Genomic DNA, 15187 nt, shown 5'->3' on the forward strand with positions numbered 1-15187 from the left:
TCCGCTTCAAAATCCCACATGCCAACTCAAGTTATCTCTTGCTGTTTGTGGGTATGCAAACACTTAATTATAAATTATCAATTCCTACATGGTTTATAAGGCTTCTGTTCAGCTACATGTCAGTAGAGATTTTACTGTAATCTTAGTTTCAAGTTGCATAAAGCAATTACATTTCCTAAGGTACTTCTTGCTATGGGCAGCCAGAGGAGGTCCAAGGCAATTTTCAAGTATAGGCGAACAGAAATTTTGGTGCCCCCCCCCCCAAACCAATCACTGAAAAATAAAAGCGTTGATTCTGGTCATGACAACACACAAATTATTATTATTATTATTATTATTATTATTATTATTATTATTATTACAGTAGAGTCTCACTTATCCAACATAAACGGGCCGGCAGAATGTTGGATAAGCGAATATGTTGGATAATAAGGAGGGATTAAGGAAAAGCCTATTAAACATCAAATTAAGTTATGATTTTACAAATTAATCACCAAAACATCATGTTATACAACAAATTTGAAAGAAAAGGTAGTTCAATATGCAGTAATGCTATGTAGTAATTACTGTATTTACGAATTTAGCACCAAAATATCATGATGTATTGAAAACATTGACTACAAAAATGCGTTGGATAATCCAGAACGTTGGATAAGCGAGTGTTGGATAAGTGAGATTCTACTGTATTATTATTGTTATTAAGATCCAAAGGAGCAGGGTGTGAAAATAGTTCACATTCCAGGATCCCATCCCAGGCTTTTGATGTTAAACTGGATTATTTGAGTCCGCACTGCCAGAAAAATTGTGATTGGATCATGGGATATAGGTCCTGTCTGGAAGGGCCCTAAGTAGCATATAACCTTTGGAAAGCTGGGCATTCCTTCTGCCTGCTACAGCAGGCACAAATGCAAATCATGGCTCAGTTGAGCAACATGACAAGGAGGCAAAGAGAGAGGGCCCTTGCACACAGCCATATAACCCAGAATATCTGCTTTGAACTGGATTATCGAATCCACACTCCCAGATATTCCAGCTCAAAGCAGAACGCATGGGATTTTACTCAGCTATGTGTGGAAGGGGCCAGAGAGAGAACCCTAGATAACACAGTTCAAAGCAGATATTGTGAAATTTTCTGCCTTGATATTCTGGGTTATATGGCTGTGTGGAAGAGCCCTGATGGCCCTTTCACAAAGCCATATAACCCAGAATATCAAGGCAGATAATGCACATTATCTGCTTTGAACTGGATTATATGGCAGTGTGGATACAGATAACCCAGTACAAAGCAGATATTGTGGGTTATTCTGCCTTGATATTCTGGGTTATATGGCTGTGTGCCATATAACCCAGAATATCAAGGCAGATAATCCACATTATGTCACGCCCGAGGCAACGGAGCACCAAGAACCAGACGCAGAGGCCAATATCTATCTAATATCTTTATTAAGTAAATATATAAAAGTAATAAAAACAAGTGAAGAATATAGTTCAGAAGCTGACCTTTCAAATGAGGCCAAATATAGTCCAAAAATGTATTGTCCAATAAATGATATTAGAGTTCAAAGTTTTTAAATCCAATAACCAAAACACATACTATTGTCAAGCAATAGTGTGGGGAAAATGCCCAGAGTCTTTGAAGTCCAAGGTAGCTTGAGAACAAGGCTGGAAACAAACTTGAATCATTAAACAAGGTCCGTGACTAGGAACAAGGCGAAACAGAGATTCTAAGAACAAGGTCCGTGGCTAAAAACAAGGCTAGACAAATCTTGAATACTTGATCCCGAAAGCAAGGAACTGGGGTTGCGGACTTTGCGAAGTCCACACAAGGCTGGAAACATGAAGTTGCTTCTGGAGCTGCTCTGTTGACTCCGCAACAATTCTAACGTGCCAGGCACCTATATTGGGGTCTCGTTTTCCCGCCAAAGACCTCTTTCCCTAGAGAACGGGAAACGAAACCCAACTTTGTCCAGATGTGAAACTCCTTAGAATTTCCCAAGGGAAGCATGGCTAATCAGCCTGTTGTTTAGCTGCAATCCGTAAGCTCCTGCGAGTCTGTTCTCTCACTCCCCTGTCTGCAGAATAGGACTGTCTCCTAGGGAACGGGGGTGAGGAATGCCCAAGGTCTGTTTTACTGGGTTCTTGGGCGAAAACATCCGGCAGCTGGAAAGATTCCGGCTCTTGTTGAACCGGTGAAAACCCCATGTTTTCGTCTTCATCTGTCACGATGGCACTAGGAGCAGGATTACAAGGCCCATGAGACATCACACTATCCCCCCTCTCAAGCCCCTCCCCATTCAGGCCCGCCTCCCCCCGAGATCCACGGGGCCGCGGCTTGGAAGGGTAAGTCCGGTGGAAGCGCCGGACTAAGTCAGGGGCATGGACTGTGGAAGCGTCTTCCCAAGAGCGTTCTTCCGGTCCATAACCCACCCAATCAATCAGATACTGGAGGCGGCGGCGATGAACACGAGAATCCAAAATGTCCTGAACCTCGAATTCCTCTTCCCCGTCCACCAAAGTAGGGGCGGGGGGTGGCCGGTTCACATCGGGGCGCACACCATCCGCTGGAAGGAGGAGGGAACGGTGGAACACCGGATGAATGCGCATGGAACGCGGAAGTTGAAGTTTGAAAGTCACGGGGTTAAGTTGCGCCACCACGGGGTTGGGACCAATGAAACAGGCATCTAATTTCCGGCAGGGATGGTGGGAGGGCAAAAAGCGAGTGGACAACCAAACCCGATCTCCTACCTTGATCTCGGGGCCAGGCTGGCGATGGCTGTCAGCGTGACGTTTGTAGTCCTCTTTGGCTTGATCAAGTTGCTGGCGCAAGAGTTCTTGCACCGCTGTGAGTTCCTGTAGCCAATTCTCTGCTGCAGGGACTTCTGAGGTCTCCATGACGGGAGGGAAGAAACGGGGATGAAAACCATAGTTTGCAAAAAACGGGGCTTCTTTAGTTGAATTCTGGACACCATTGTTGTATGCAAACTCTGAAAGAGGTAATAGGGATGCCCAATTGTCCTGTTGGTAATTTACGTAACAGCGAAGATATTGTTCCAAAGTGGCATTGGTGCGCTCAGTCTGCCCATCCGTTTGGGGGTGGTTTGCTGAGGACAAATGAGAGTCAATGCCCAATAGTTTTTGAAGGGCCTTCCAAAAACGGGAGGTAAATTGAGAACCTTGGTCTGTGACCAGACTCTTGGGCAGGCCATGTAGTCGGAATACATGCTGAAGGAATAGGTCCGCGGTCTCCTTGGCTGTGGGAAGCCCATCGTAGGGGATGAAATGGGCCATTTTGGTGAAAAGGTCCACCACTACTAGAATTGTGGTAAATCCAAGGGATGGTGGTAGGTCAGTGATAAAATCCACGGAAATTATCTCCCATGGGCGAGAAGGTGTGGGAAGGGGATGCAATAGCCCTGTCGGCTTCTCCCTTCGCGTCTTGGAACGCTGGCATACAGGGCAGGTGCTGACATAGTTTTTGTCAGAACCCTGGCAGCAGAGCACCAATAACCATACGCAGAGGCCAATCTCTATCTAATATCTTTATTAAAGAAATATATAAAAGCAATAAAAACAAGTGAAGAATATAGTTCAGAAGCAGACCTTTCAAAAGAGGTCAAATATAGTCCAAAAATGTATTGTCCAATAAATGATATTAGAGTTCAAAGTTTTAATCCACTTGACCAAAACACACACTTTGCCAAGCAATAGTGTGGGGAAATAGCAGAGTCCTAGAGTTCAATGAAGCTTGACAACAAGGCTGGAATTAAACTTGATTCTTGGCTAGATTCGTAACTGGAAACAAAGGCAAAACATGAGCGTGGAGCAGGGTCCGTGGTAAAACTGCAAGGCTGGCAAGGCTCGAAAACTTGATCCGAGAAGCAAGGAACTGGGGTACGAAGTCCACACACGATCTCTCTCCTGAAGCTGATCAATTGACTCCGCAAAGAATTCCTCGCGCCAACCACCTATATTGGGTCTCGTTTTCCCGCCAACAGAACTCTTTCCCTAGAGAACGAGAAGCGAAACCCAACTCTGTCCAGATGTGTGACTCCTTAGAATTTCCCAAGGGAAGCAAGCCTAATCAGCTTGATTTCTGGCAGCAATGCGTAAACTCCTCCGTTGAGCTTCTCTGATTCCCCTTTCTCTGGAATAAGATTCTTTTCTGGGAAACGGGCCTGCCCAAGGCCTGTTTGGCTGAATTCTTGAGGGCAAACATCAACATCCTGCAGGTGAAGAGACTCCGGCTCTTGCTGAACCGGCGAAAACCCCATGTTCTCCTCTTCGTCTGCCACAATAGTACTAGGAACAGGACTACAAGGCCCATGAGTCATCACAGTTTTCTACATCCTTGCGAATCCTGGGCCACCAGAAATCTCGCAAGATCAAATGCATGGTTTTAAATAGTCCAAAATGCCCGGCAGGCTTGCTGTCATGGCACAAACTAAGAGTCTTTTCTCTGCCAGGGCCTGGAGGGATATAAACATGATTTCTGTAGCATAGTAGTCCGTTCTTAAGTGAGAATGGGAAGCGTAGTCCTTGACGGATCTGTTCTTGGGCCCAGGCATCTGTCTGTTGACTGGCCCTAATCTCCTGAGTGAGAAGAGAATCTGTGGTTGGGGATTTTGGGTTAGGTGAAGCTGGCTCAATTGAAGTGGATTTGGTGTTTCCCACTGTGAGCGTGGCAAAGTTCTCGGGTTGCAGCAATCAGGTTTCTGAGGTATCTTTACGCCCTGCTGCATACTCTGGTTTCCGTGATAGGGCATCTGCTTGCTTGGTCTGGGCAGGAGTCACGTAGTGGATCCGGAAGTCAAAACGTTCAAAGAACAAAGCCCAGCGTTGTTGCCTTTGGTTTAGCTTCCGTGCAGTCCTTAGGTGCTCCAAATTTCGATGGTCGGTATGAACTTCGATGGGGAATTTGGCCCCCTCTAATCAATGTCTCCAATTTTCAAAGGCTGTCTTTATGGCTAAGAGTTCCTTTTCCCAAATGGTGTAATTTCTCTCCGGGGCTGTTAGTTGGCGTGAGTAATAGGCACATGGATGGAGATGTTCTCCCAGTGGTTGCAGCAGTACAGCCCCCACGGCCACATCAGAGGCATCCGCCTGAACAACAAAACGGGTTTTAGGATCAGGGTGCTGTAGAATTGGCTGGGTCGTGAACAATCGCTTTAGCTGCTGGAAGCCTTTCTCAGCTTGTTCTGTCCAGCGGAAAGGCTGTTTTCCTCGGATGCAGCTGGTGATTGGATCAGACCAGCAAGCGAAATCTGGGATGAATTTGCGGTAGTAGTTTGCAAACCCCAAGAAGCGCTGCACTTCCTTTTTGTTAGTTGGCGCCCGCCATTACAACACGGCCGAAACTTTTGCCGTATCCATGGATAGCCCTAGAGGCGAGACGCGGTATCCCAGGAAGTCTACTTCTTGCAAATCGAAAGCGCATTTTTCTAACTTGACGTATAGTCCATGATCCCGCAAACGTTGTAGCACCATTCTGACGTGCTGATCGTGCTCTGTTTGTGATTTTGAGAACACCAAAAAATCGTCCAAATATATAATCAAAAAACGATCTAGGTAGTCCTGGAAAATATCGTTGACAAAATGCTGGAATGTTGCGGGAGCTCCTGATAATCCGAAATTCATGACTAATGTTTCGTACAGTCCAAATTTGGTCTGGAAAGCGGTTTTCCATTCATCCCCTTCTCTTATGCGAACCAGGTTGTAAGCCCCGCGAAGGTCCAGCTTGGTATAAACCTTGGCCCCCCGGAGTCGGTCCAGCAGGTCCGAAATCACTGGCAATGGGTAACGGTTCCGCTTCGTGATGTTATTTAGAGCCCGATAGTCCACGACCAAACGTAGGTCCCCTGACTTCTTTTTCACAAACAACACTGGGGAAGCGGCTGGGGATTGAGAGGGTCTAATAAACCCCTTGCGGAGGTTTGTCTCTAAAAACTCCCTGAGAGCTTCCTGCTCTGGTTCAGTCAGGGAGTAGAGATGTCCCCGCGGAACGGGGGGCCCCTCCACCAGATCAATGGCGCAATCATAATGTCTATGTGGGGGTAATTTCTCGGCTTCCTTCTCATTGAAAACATCCCAAAAGTCTGAATACTTCTTGGGCAGAGTGATGATGGGCTCTGTGTCCGTGGCATGGCAGACCTTGGCTACTAGACAATGATTTTGGCAATACTTTGAAGTGAACTGCAGTTCTCTGCTGGACCAGAAGATGTTTGGGTCATGGAGTGTCAACCACGGGATTCCCAAGATCACGGGGAAATGGGGAACCTCAGTAATGAAGAAGGAGATTTCTTCCATTTGCTCTCTTATCCACATTCTGGTGGGCTCGGTCCATTGGCTTACTGGACCTGTCTTCAGGGGTCGGCCGTCAATGGCTTGCACCACCCGGGCATTCTTGAAATCATGATATTGTAGTCCCAAGGAGTTAGCATAGTCTCTATCGATGAAGTTGTTTGTTGCCCCGGAGTCTATCATGGCATGGATCATGACGGGTCCCTTTTTTACTGACCATAGCGTGACCACCAAGAGAAATAGGACCCCCGTTTGCGGCTCTTGAGTGGAGTTTTTGACCGGGTTGGTGAGCCCTTCTACACCCGGTCGCTGGCTTCCCCCGCCGGCTTCGTCCCAGCCGCCTCAGCAGTCTCCGCTTCCGCGGAGGACGCCGCCGCCAAACGGGCGGGGGGCTTCTTCTTTGTTGGGCACTCCCTGGCGAAGTGGCCCCCATTCCCACAGTACCAGCACAGGTTCAAATGTTGGCGGTGGGCCTTTTCTGCAACATCCAGCCTGGGGCGCACATTGCCCAATTGCATCGGCTCCTCCTCGCTTCCCATGAGGTTAGTGGCTGGTTGTGGGGGTCTCCAGACTGGACGAGGCTGGACACTGGTAGAGGAGGGGGGTTTCACCCCGGCTCTTCCACTCTGGCCCCGGAGCCACTGTCTCTTGTTGGCGAGCAGGACTTCAGCCCGTAAACAATGGGCAATGAGTCTTTCAAGAGTCTCTGGGGGTTCCACCTTGGAGATTTCTTCCTGCGTCTCATGGTTGAGACCCTCACGAAACTGTCCTCTGAGGGCTATATCATTCCAGCCGGTGTTTTGAGCCAACACCCGGAACTCGGCTATGTACCGGGACAGCGGTCTGTCCCCCTGGAAAAGGCGTCGGAGTTTGTGGCCAGCCGCCTCTTGGTCATCCTCGATTCCCCAGGTATTTCGAAGATGGGCCAGGAATTGCTGTGCGGTGTTTAAGTACATGGAACCCGCATCGTACAGTGCCATCGCCCATGTGGCCGCAGGTCCATCTAGGAGACTGTAAATCCACGCCACCTTGACATCTTCTTGGGGAAACTCGGTGTGGCGGGCTTCTAGGTACGCCATGCACTGGCGACGGAACACATGAACTTTGGAGGCTTCTCCGGAGAACTTGGTTGGTAGTGCTAGGGCAGGGAGTCGGGCTCCGCGATCCTTCAAGACCCGAATTTCTCCCTCTTGCTCTCGGAGTTTGTCCCGGATCCGGTTAAATTCATCTTGGGAAATGGTGTAACTGGCTGGTGGTGGCTGGGCAGGGGTGCCCGCTCCGGCTCCTGGTGTAACAGACATATTGGCCTTAGGTTGCTTGGTGCTTTGGGTGGTGGGGTCAAACTGTCACGCCCGAGGCAACGGAGCACCAAGAACCAGACGCAGAGGCCAATATCTATCTAATATCTTTATTAAGTAAATATATAAAAGTAATAAAAACAAGTGAAGAATATAGTTCAGAAGCTGACCTTTCAAATGAGGCCAAATATAGTCCAAAAATGTATTGTCCAATAAATGATATTAGAGTTCAAAGTTTTTAAATCCAATAACCGAAACACACACTATTGTCAAGCAATAGTGTGGGGAAAATGCCCAGAGTCTTTGAAGTCCAAGGTAGCTTGAGAACAAGGCTGGAAACAAACTTGAATCATTAAACAAGGTCCGTGACTAGGAACAAGGCGAAACAGAGATTCTAAGAACAAGGTCCGTGGCTAAAAACAAGGCTAGACAAATCTTGAATACTTGATCCCGAAAGCAAGGAACTGGGGTTGCGGACTTTGCGAAGTCCACACAAGGCTGGAAACATGAAGTTGCTTCTGGAGCTGCTCTGTTGACTCCGCAACAATTCTAACGTGCCAGGCACCTATATTGGGGTCTCGTTTTCCCGCCAAAGACCTCTTTCCCTAGAGAACGGAAAACGAAACCCAACTTTGTCCAGATGTGAAACTCCTTAGAATTTCCCAAGGGAAGCATGGCTAATCAGCCTGTTGTTTAGCTGCAATCCGTAAGCTCCTGCGAGTCTGTTCTCTCACTCCCCTGTCTGCAGAATAGGACTGTCTCCTAGGGAACGGGGGTGAGGAATGCCCAAGGTCTGTTTTACTGGGTTCTTAGGCGAAAACATCCGGCAGCTGGAAAGATTCCGGCTCTTGTTGAACCGGTGAAAACCCCATGTTTTCGTCTTCATCTGTCACGATGGCACTAGGAGCAGGATTACAAGGCCCATGAGGCATCACACATGTTATACAACAAATTTGAAAGAAAAGGTAGTTCAATATGAATTGGATTATATGGCAGTGTGGACTCAGACAACCCAGTTCAAAGCAGATATTGTGGGTTATTCTGCCTTGATATTCTAGGTTATATGGCACACAGCCATATAACCCAGAATATCAAGGCAGATAATCTACATTATCTGCTTTGAACTGGATTATATTGCAGTGTGGACTCAGATAACCCAGTGCAGAGAGAGTGGGAGAAGAGAGCCATGGAGATAAATAGCAAAGATAATAGGTTTCTTCTTGAAGAAGAATCACTCAATTTGTTGTATCCAGAACAGAATAATAGAGTTGGAAGATATAGATATGTGTATTAATGAAATAAAAATAAATCTCTTGTTTGCACTTGTGTGTCTTGTACCATTAATCTGTGTTGGGTAATGTTTCATGTATTTTAAATTTGTTTTAATGATTCCTTTGTAGGTTTAATTCTATTTTAATGCTTATAGTCTACTTTGGAATATTTTAAGAGGGAAAAAGTGGTATACAGTATACATTAATAGTAATATTAAAAATAAAATACATTATCCTACAATAATGCTAATATAGCACAACTTCTAGTTTTTAACACATTTTCTAAATTGTTGCTATTTTAATGCCTATGCTCTGCTTTGGAGCATTTTTAGAGGGGAAAAGGTGACATACAGAATAAATAAATATAAGTAAAAGGTAAAGGTTTTCCCCTGATATTAAGTCTAGTTGTGTCCAACTCTGGGGGTTGGTGCTTATCTCCATTTCTAAGATGAAGAGCCAGCGTTGTCTGTAGACACCTCCAAGGTCATGTGGCCAGCATGACTGTTACCATTACCTTCCTACCAGAGCAGTACCTATTGATCTACTCACATTTGCATGTATTCAAACTGCTAGGAAACTCGATAGGTTTCCTAAAGAGTCATAAGATCCTAGTATGGGAGAAAGTTGCAGTCTAGGATCCACACAGTCAACAGGTGGCCATTTGGCTTTTGTTTGAAAGCAGGCATGGGCAAACTTGGGCCTTCCCTCCAGGTGTTTTGGACTTCAACTCCCACAATTCCTAACAGCCGGTAGGAGTTGGTCCAAAACACTTGGAGGGCCGAAGTTGGCCCATGCCTGCTTTCAAGCCTCCAGAGAAGGAGGCCCCACGTCAACTCAATCCAATGTAGTTTGCCCCTTCTCTCCCTGGAGTCTAAAAAAAGTACCTTGAATGCTCAGCCTCCCTGTGAGCGAAGAAAGGGCAGCCGGCCAGGAGGCTAGAGGTGGGGCGCAAAGGCAGCGCCAGAGAGAGAAAGAGAGAGAGAGAGAGAGAGAGGAGGGAGGGAGGGGAAGAGGAGCTGGGAGTCTTGCAGAAGGGTTTTTCCAGCTCCTTTGCCTGCTTTCCTTTATGCATATACCAAATATCCACCTAAAAATCCCATGCCATGAAATAGAAACGGAGGGCTGGAGCTTCCCATACTCTGGAGTTTTTGTTCTTTTTTTGAAGAAATGGAAGTGTTATGCAAGGCTGCATGTTAGCTTTCATAGCTGGAATCAAGGGGTTGCTGTGAGTTATCGGGCTGTATGGCCATGCTCCAGAAGCATTCTTTCCTGACATTTCGCCCACATCTATAGCAGGCATCCTCAGAGGTTGCGAGGTCTGTTGGAAACTAGGCAAGTGGGGTTTATATATCTGTGGAATGATGTCCAAGGTGGGAAAAAGAACTCTTTTCTGCTTGAGGCAAGTGTGAACGTTGCAATTGGCCAGCTTGATTAGCATTAAATAGTCTTGCAGCTCCAAAGCCTGGCTGCTTCCTGCCTGGGGGAATCCTTTGTTGGGAGGTGTTAGCTGTCCCTGATTGTTTCGTGTCTGGAATTCCTCTGGCTTCTGAGTGTTGTTCTTTATTTACTTTATTTATTTAGAGTTTTTTTTAACACTGGTTGATTATTATTTCCAATAACTCCCACAATTCCTAATGTTGCAATTGGCCACCTTGATTAGCATTGAATAGCCTTACAGAGGGCTCAGCTGGGAAGGAAAGGGAGGGGTGGAGCAGGATGCCTGGGGCAGGGAAAGTGGTGCCAATCTGCCTCGGAGCTTGCATATAGATGCACCTGAGGGGCACCAGGCAGTGGGAGGGGGGCTGGATGGCGGGGGGAGGAGGGAAAGTGAGGCAGAAGCGGAGCAGGAGCCCCAGGGAGCTCCAGTTCTCCTGGGGGCTCTTGGATACTGTTTAACCCCTCCCCCCTCCACTCACGTTTCATCGGATGAGTCCAGGGCCCCAGTTCTCTTGGCCCAGCAGCCATTGAGCCCAGGGGCTGCCCTCTTCCCTCGATGCAGAAGGCAAGGGGAAAGGGCCGGTGGTGCTTGCGGCCTTCTCTTCAGACACATTCGCAGCCCTGGCCTCGAGTAGGGGCGGGGCTGTGGGGGTGGGGCCGCATGGCATGGGGGCAGGCCAGGCCACAATGCCCTGCCCCCACGCGGCCCCGCCCCGCCCCCTGCGGCCCCGCCCCCCGCAGGAAGGTCCAGAGAGGAGGAGGAGGAGGAGGAAGAGGAGCCATCCTCCCAAGGCCTCAACAGCGCCCCTCTGACGATGGCGCCACAAGCAAATGCCTCCCTTGCCTGACGGTTGGACCGCCTCTGTGGGCAGCCTAAACCAAGCAAGATTAAGCATCTCCAGCCACCTACTTGGTCCAAAAGCTGTTACTCGATGACTACAGCTGGGTAATAGGCCACTTTCTTGGCCTATAGAACATCCTGGATTCAGTTCCTGGCATCTACAGTTATAAAAGGATCAGTTGGCTGCACATGGTGTTAAAAGATCTCTGCCTGTAATTCTGGAAAGCCGGTGTCAGTGAGATTGGTTATGTATTGTGCTTAAAAAATTGCAAAGTTCCCATCCTCCATTATGGGACTGTGCCAACTTAGATCGATTTTCATCTCCATGTTATATCTCTCAATCTAATTCATGTATTACATGAAGGCAATAAGAGGCATCTGTGAAATTTTGTTAGTTTCATAATGAAGTTTGTGATACTATAACAGAGGCTTAAAAAAGCATAACAGAAACTAAGCAGGCTAAGGTGGCCAATCTCGAGGTTGTAAAAGATTTGGAGCAAGCAAGTGTTAACTATTCAGTTTGTTTGTTTGTTTGTTTTACTAGAGTTAGCCCAAGACATTTTGCCACCTTTATAAAAGCAGAAGAGGATGCTCCTTATCAACCCAAATTAAGGTGTGCTGGCAAAACTATGTCGAGAAGACACCAAATTCCACAAGAACCTCTTTTCATCTCTGTTATTAAAATTAGAATTACTACTTGTTAAGAAAAATTAAGTGAATTACTTACATACAGAGATGTAGTCAGAGATGTATTTAAGCCCTTTATCTTTATTTATAGAGGAGCATATTTCCTATCCAGGCATGGAGTTGGGCTTGGCTTTTTTATTTATCCCAATGAAAGGTTGAATAGTAGAAAATATGTCGCAGTATACAGCACAACTTCAAAATAAAGAAATTGTCCTTATGTAAACCATGGCTAGAATGCTTCAAATACAGAATGTACCCTATTTACACAAATCTAATGCTCACCTTTTTTGGGCTAAATTATCTTAATAAAATTTATTTATTTATTTATTTATTTGTTTGCAGTATTTATATTCCGCCCTTCTCACCCTGAAGGGGACTCAGGGCAGATTACAATTTACATATATGGCAAACCTTCAATGCCATTAAACAAACACACACAGACTGACAGACAGAGAGGCTATTTAACTTCTGGCTTTGTGAGGGTATGCTCGATTCCAGCCACAGGAGGAGCTGCTGCTTCAACATCCACTGTGACAACAAGTCCTTTTTTGATGGAGTACTTCCTCATCTGGTGTTGTAAATCAGTTAAATTAGCCTCCCACATAAGCGGTCCCTAAATTTTCCTACTTGACGGATGCAACTGTCTTTCGGGTTGCTTAGGTCAACAACAAGCAGGGCTATTTTTATTTTAATTGTTGGGTGCTCACTCCAACATGGGCTGGCCTCGAACTGATGACCTCTTGGTCATAGTGATTTATTGCAGCTGGCTACTAACCAGCCTGCACCACAGCCCAGCATTAGATTCGCATCATACAGTAATCTTAGTTCTGTGACAAAGCAAAAGGAGAAGATGCTTTGGGAACTACAGCTGGAGCTCCTCTATGAGGGACATCATCTCTAATTAAATGGCCAGGGCTCCGTGCTATATAATTCTGGGATCTGTAGTATGGTGAGGCACTATTCTTAGAGAATGACCAGAATCTTGTCAAACTACAGCCCCCAGGATTCCATAGCATTGAACCAAAGCAATTAAAGTGGATTCATTCTACAGCAAAGATGCACCCCAAGGTTTTATTTTGAAAGAAGGCAAGCAGTTTCCTGCCAACCTACAATATAAAGGGATGGCTTCAAAACTGATCAGCACCAGAAAAGTCACCCAACCATAGCTGGAATTGTCATTATAATGTCAGTGAACAAGATTTCAATTTTGAATTATCAAGTTCCCATTGATTCAACAGATCTACTATAATTAGAGTTGATAAATGGATGTAGCTTCTGGATGACTTTTCAGTGCTGACGGAAGACCTCCCCCCCCCCCCTCCTCTGCATTTGTCCATGTAGTCCAACATATATTGTAGCTGGCATTCTTTACTGTGCACTAATGGGATGTAGTGGTTTGAGTACTGGAAAAGGACTCCAAAACACCAGTGTTTTAGTCCCTGCTCAGCGTTGGATAAGTCACAATCTCTTATCTTTAAAGGATGTTTATGGCAAACCTCCTCTGAATAAACCTTGCCAAGAAAACATCATGGCGGGTAGACTTTGCATCATCATAAATAGGATATGACTTAAAGGCACACAACAACAACAGCAACAAATTCATGAATCTTTTAGCATTTCTATTCATTTTTATTGAGATGTTATAACTTCTGCTTCCTCCAAATCCACTTTTTATATCATGTTTTATTGAATTTATATCTGTATTTTTATTTTGGAACATGCAATTAACAAATTTACAAAAAAAAAATAAAGAATGATTTTCTGAAGAACTATTTCCCTGCTCTAGCCATGAACATTTTGTTTTGGTAGAAAATTTTAATGAAAACAAATTAAAAGGGGATAGAGGCAAACTTCACATGAACTGTTGCCAACTCAAATGTACAACACTTATAGAGTCAGGACTTGAATCATCAAGCCATTAAATTGTCTCTTTGGTGGACATTTACAATTATTGAAGAAAACAGCTCCTAAAGGCTGATCAAGGTAACATGCTACATCAGACCAGAACTTAAGAAGCCTCTGAATACAATATCACTCTTGTATCTACAGGTGATTCATCCCAAGACCCTCTGTGGATACCTGAAACTGTGGATAATAGTGAACACTATACTTAAACTATACTTGAGCCGGTAGCATACCACAGAATTGCACTGATGGATGCAAAGAAGTCCACAAATACCTGGTGGAGGGGTATTTTCTGAAGCATAAATAAGTGAGTACATGCATATCAAATCCATGGATAAGGGGGTTGTATTGTTCTGGGTGAGACCATTGGTCCAACTAGTCAAGTACTGATGTTACTGAATATGAGGCAGCTCTCCAAGGTTTCAGATATAAGTTCTTCCTCTCTGATCTTGAGATTCGCTCTCTCTTCCTCTCCCTCCCTCTCTAGATATGTATCGATATATATATACATACACACATGCACACACATACATGGTACTACTATTCCAAAGCTACATCCAGAGGAAAGCGTACAGGTAGAACATGCCTTACCCAGAATTCCAAAATCCAGAACACTTCAAAATCCAAAATAGTCTGCATAGTCTGTATGGGTGGCTGAGTTAGTAGTAACACATTTGCTTTTTGATGGTTCAATGTACGCAAACTTTGATAGCATATATTTTCTTCTACTATACAAAAAGTGTTGCTTCCCATAAATCCAGTGTAAAATCCTGCATCCAATTAATGTGTCACTTGCTAAGGCCTGCAGCTGGTCAGCTACTTGCAAAATTCTGGACCAAAATTTAAATAGCAGACAGACAGATGAAGTATCCAAAATAATAGTAGTTTGCCATGTCTAAATATATCCTTTAATATTAGGTAATACAACACAAACTCCTCTAGTGGTGTTTTTTTTAAAAATGAAAACCAGATTTGGACTGTGCTTGCTACAGTTATTAGGAAAATATAAACACGGATTCTTTGGGGAACTGAAAGTGGCTAAGCTGCCTTATTCGAGTCCAAGCCAAATTACCGTAAAGTTGCTCTCAGAAGCCTAGTCTGTACAAACAAGAGAGCTCTCTCAAAAGGCAGGAGAACATTTTGTTTCCTAAAACTTAGTGTTCTGGGAAAACTGCCTGCAGAAAGGGAGGGACTATAGAAACCCAAACTACTGACAGAGCCCAACGGAACAAAATTACTTCAAAGAGAAAGGGCAGAAAAGAGTGTAGAAAACAAATCAGAAGCGGAATCTGGGAACTAGTTATTTGTAATCAGTTTAGTAATTATGTGTTAAATTATAAGTAACTGGGATGGTCATACTAAAGGATGCAATATGAATGCCATAGGTTCAGTGGCAGGATTGCTGACCAAAAGGTTGGTGGTTTGAATTCAGGGAGTGGGGTGAGCTCCCA

At 45.2% G+C, this 15187-nt stretch overlaps 1 protein-coding gene across 2 annotated transcripts in view; it reads right to left on the minus strand.

Moving 5' to 3' along the window:
• The window catches only part of prex1 (phosphatidylinositol-3,4,5-trisphosphate dependent Rac exchange factor 1), a 236824-nt gene that overhangs the window by 84713 nt on the left and 136924 nt on the right, over nucleotides 1-15187 (minus strand). The window lies entirely within an intron of this gene.

This window comes from Anolis carolinensis, chromosome 4 (assembly GCF_035594765.1).
Source record: "Anolis carolinensis isolate JA03-04 chromosome 4, rAnoCar3.1.pri, whole genome shotgun sequence".
Taxonomy (NCBI): Eukaryota; Metazoa; Chordata; class Lepidosauria; order Squamata; family Dactyloidae; genus Anolis; species Anolis carolinensis.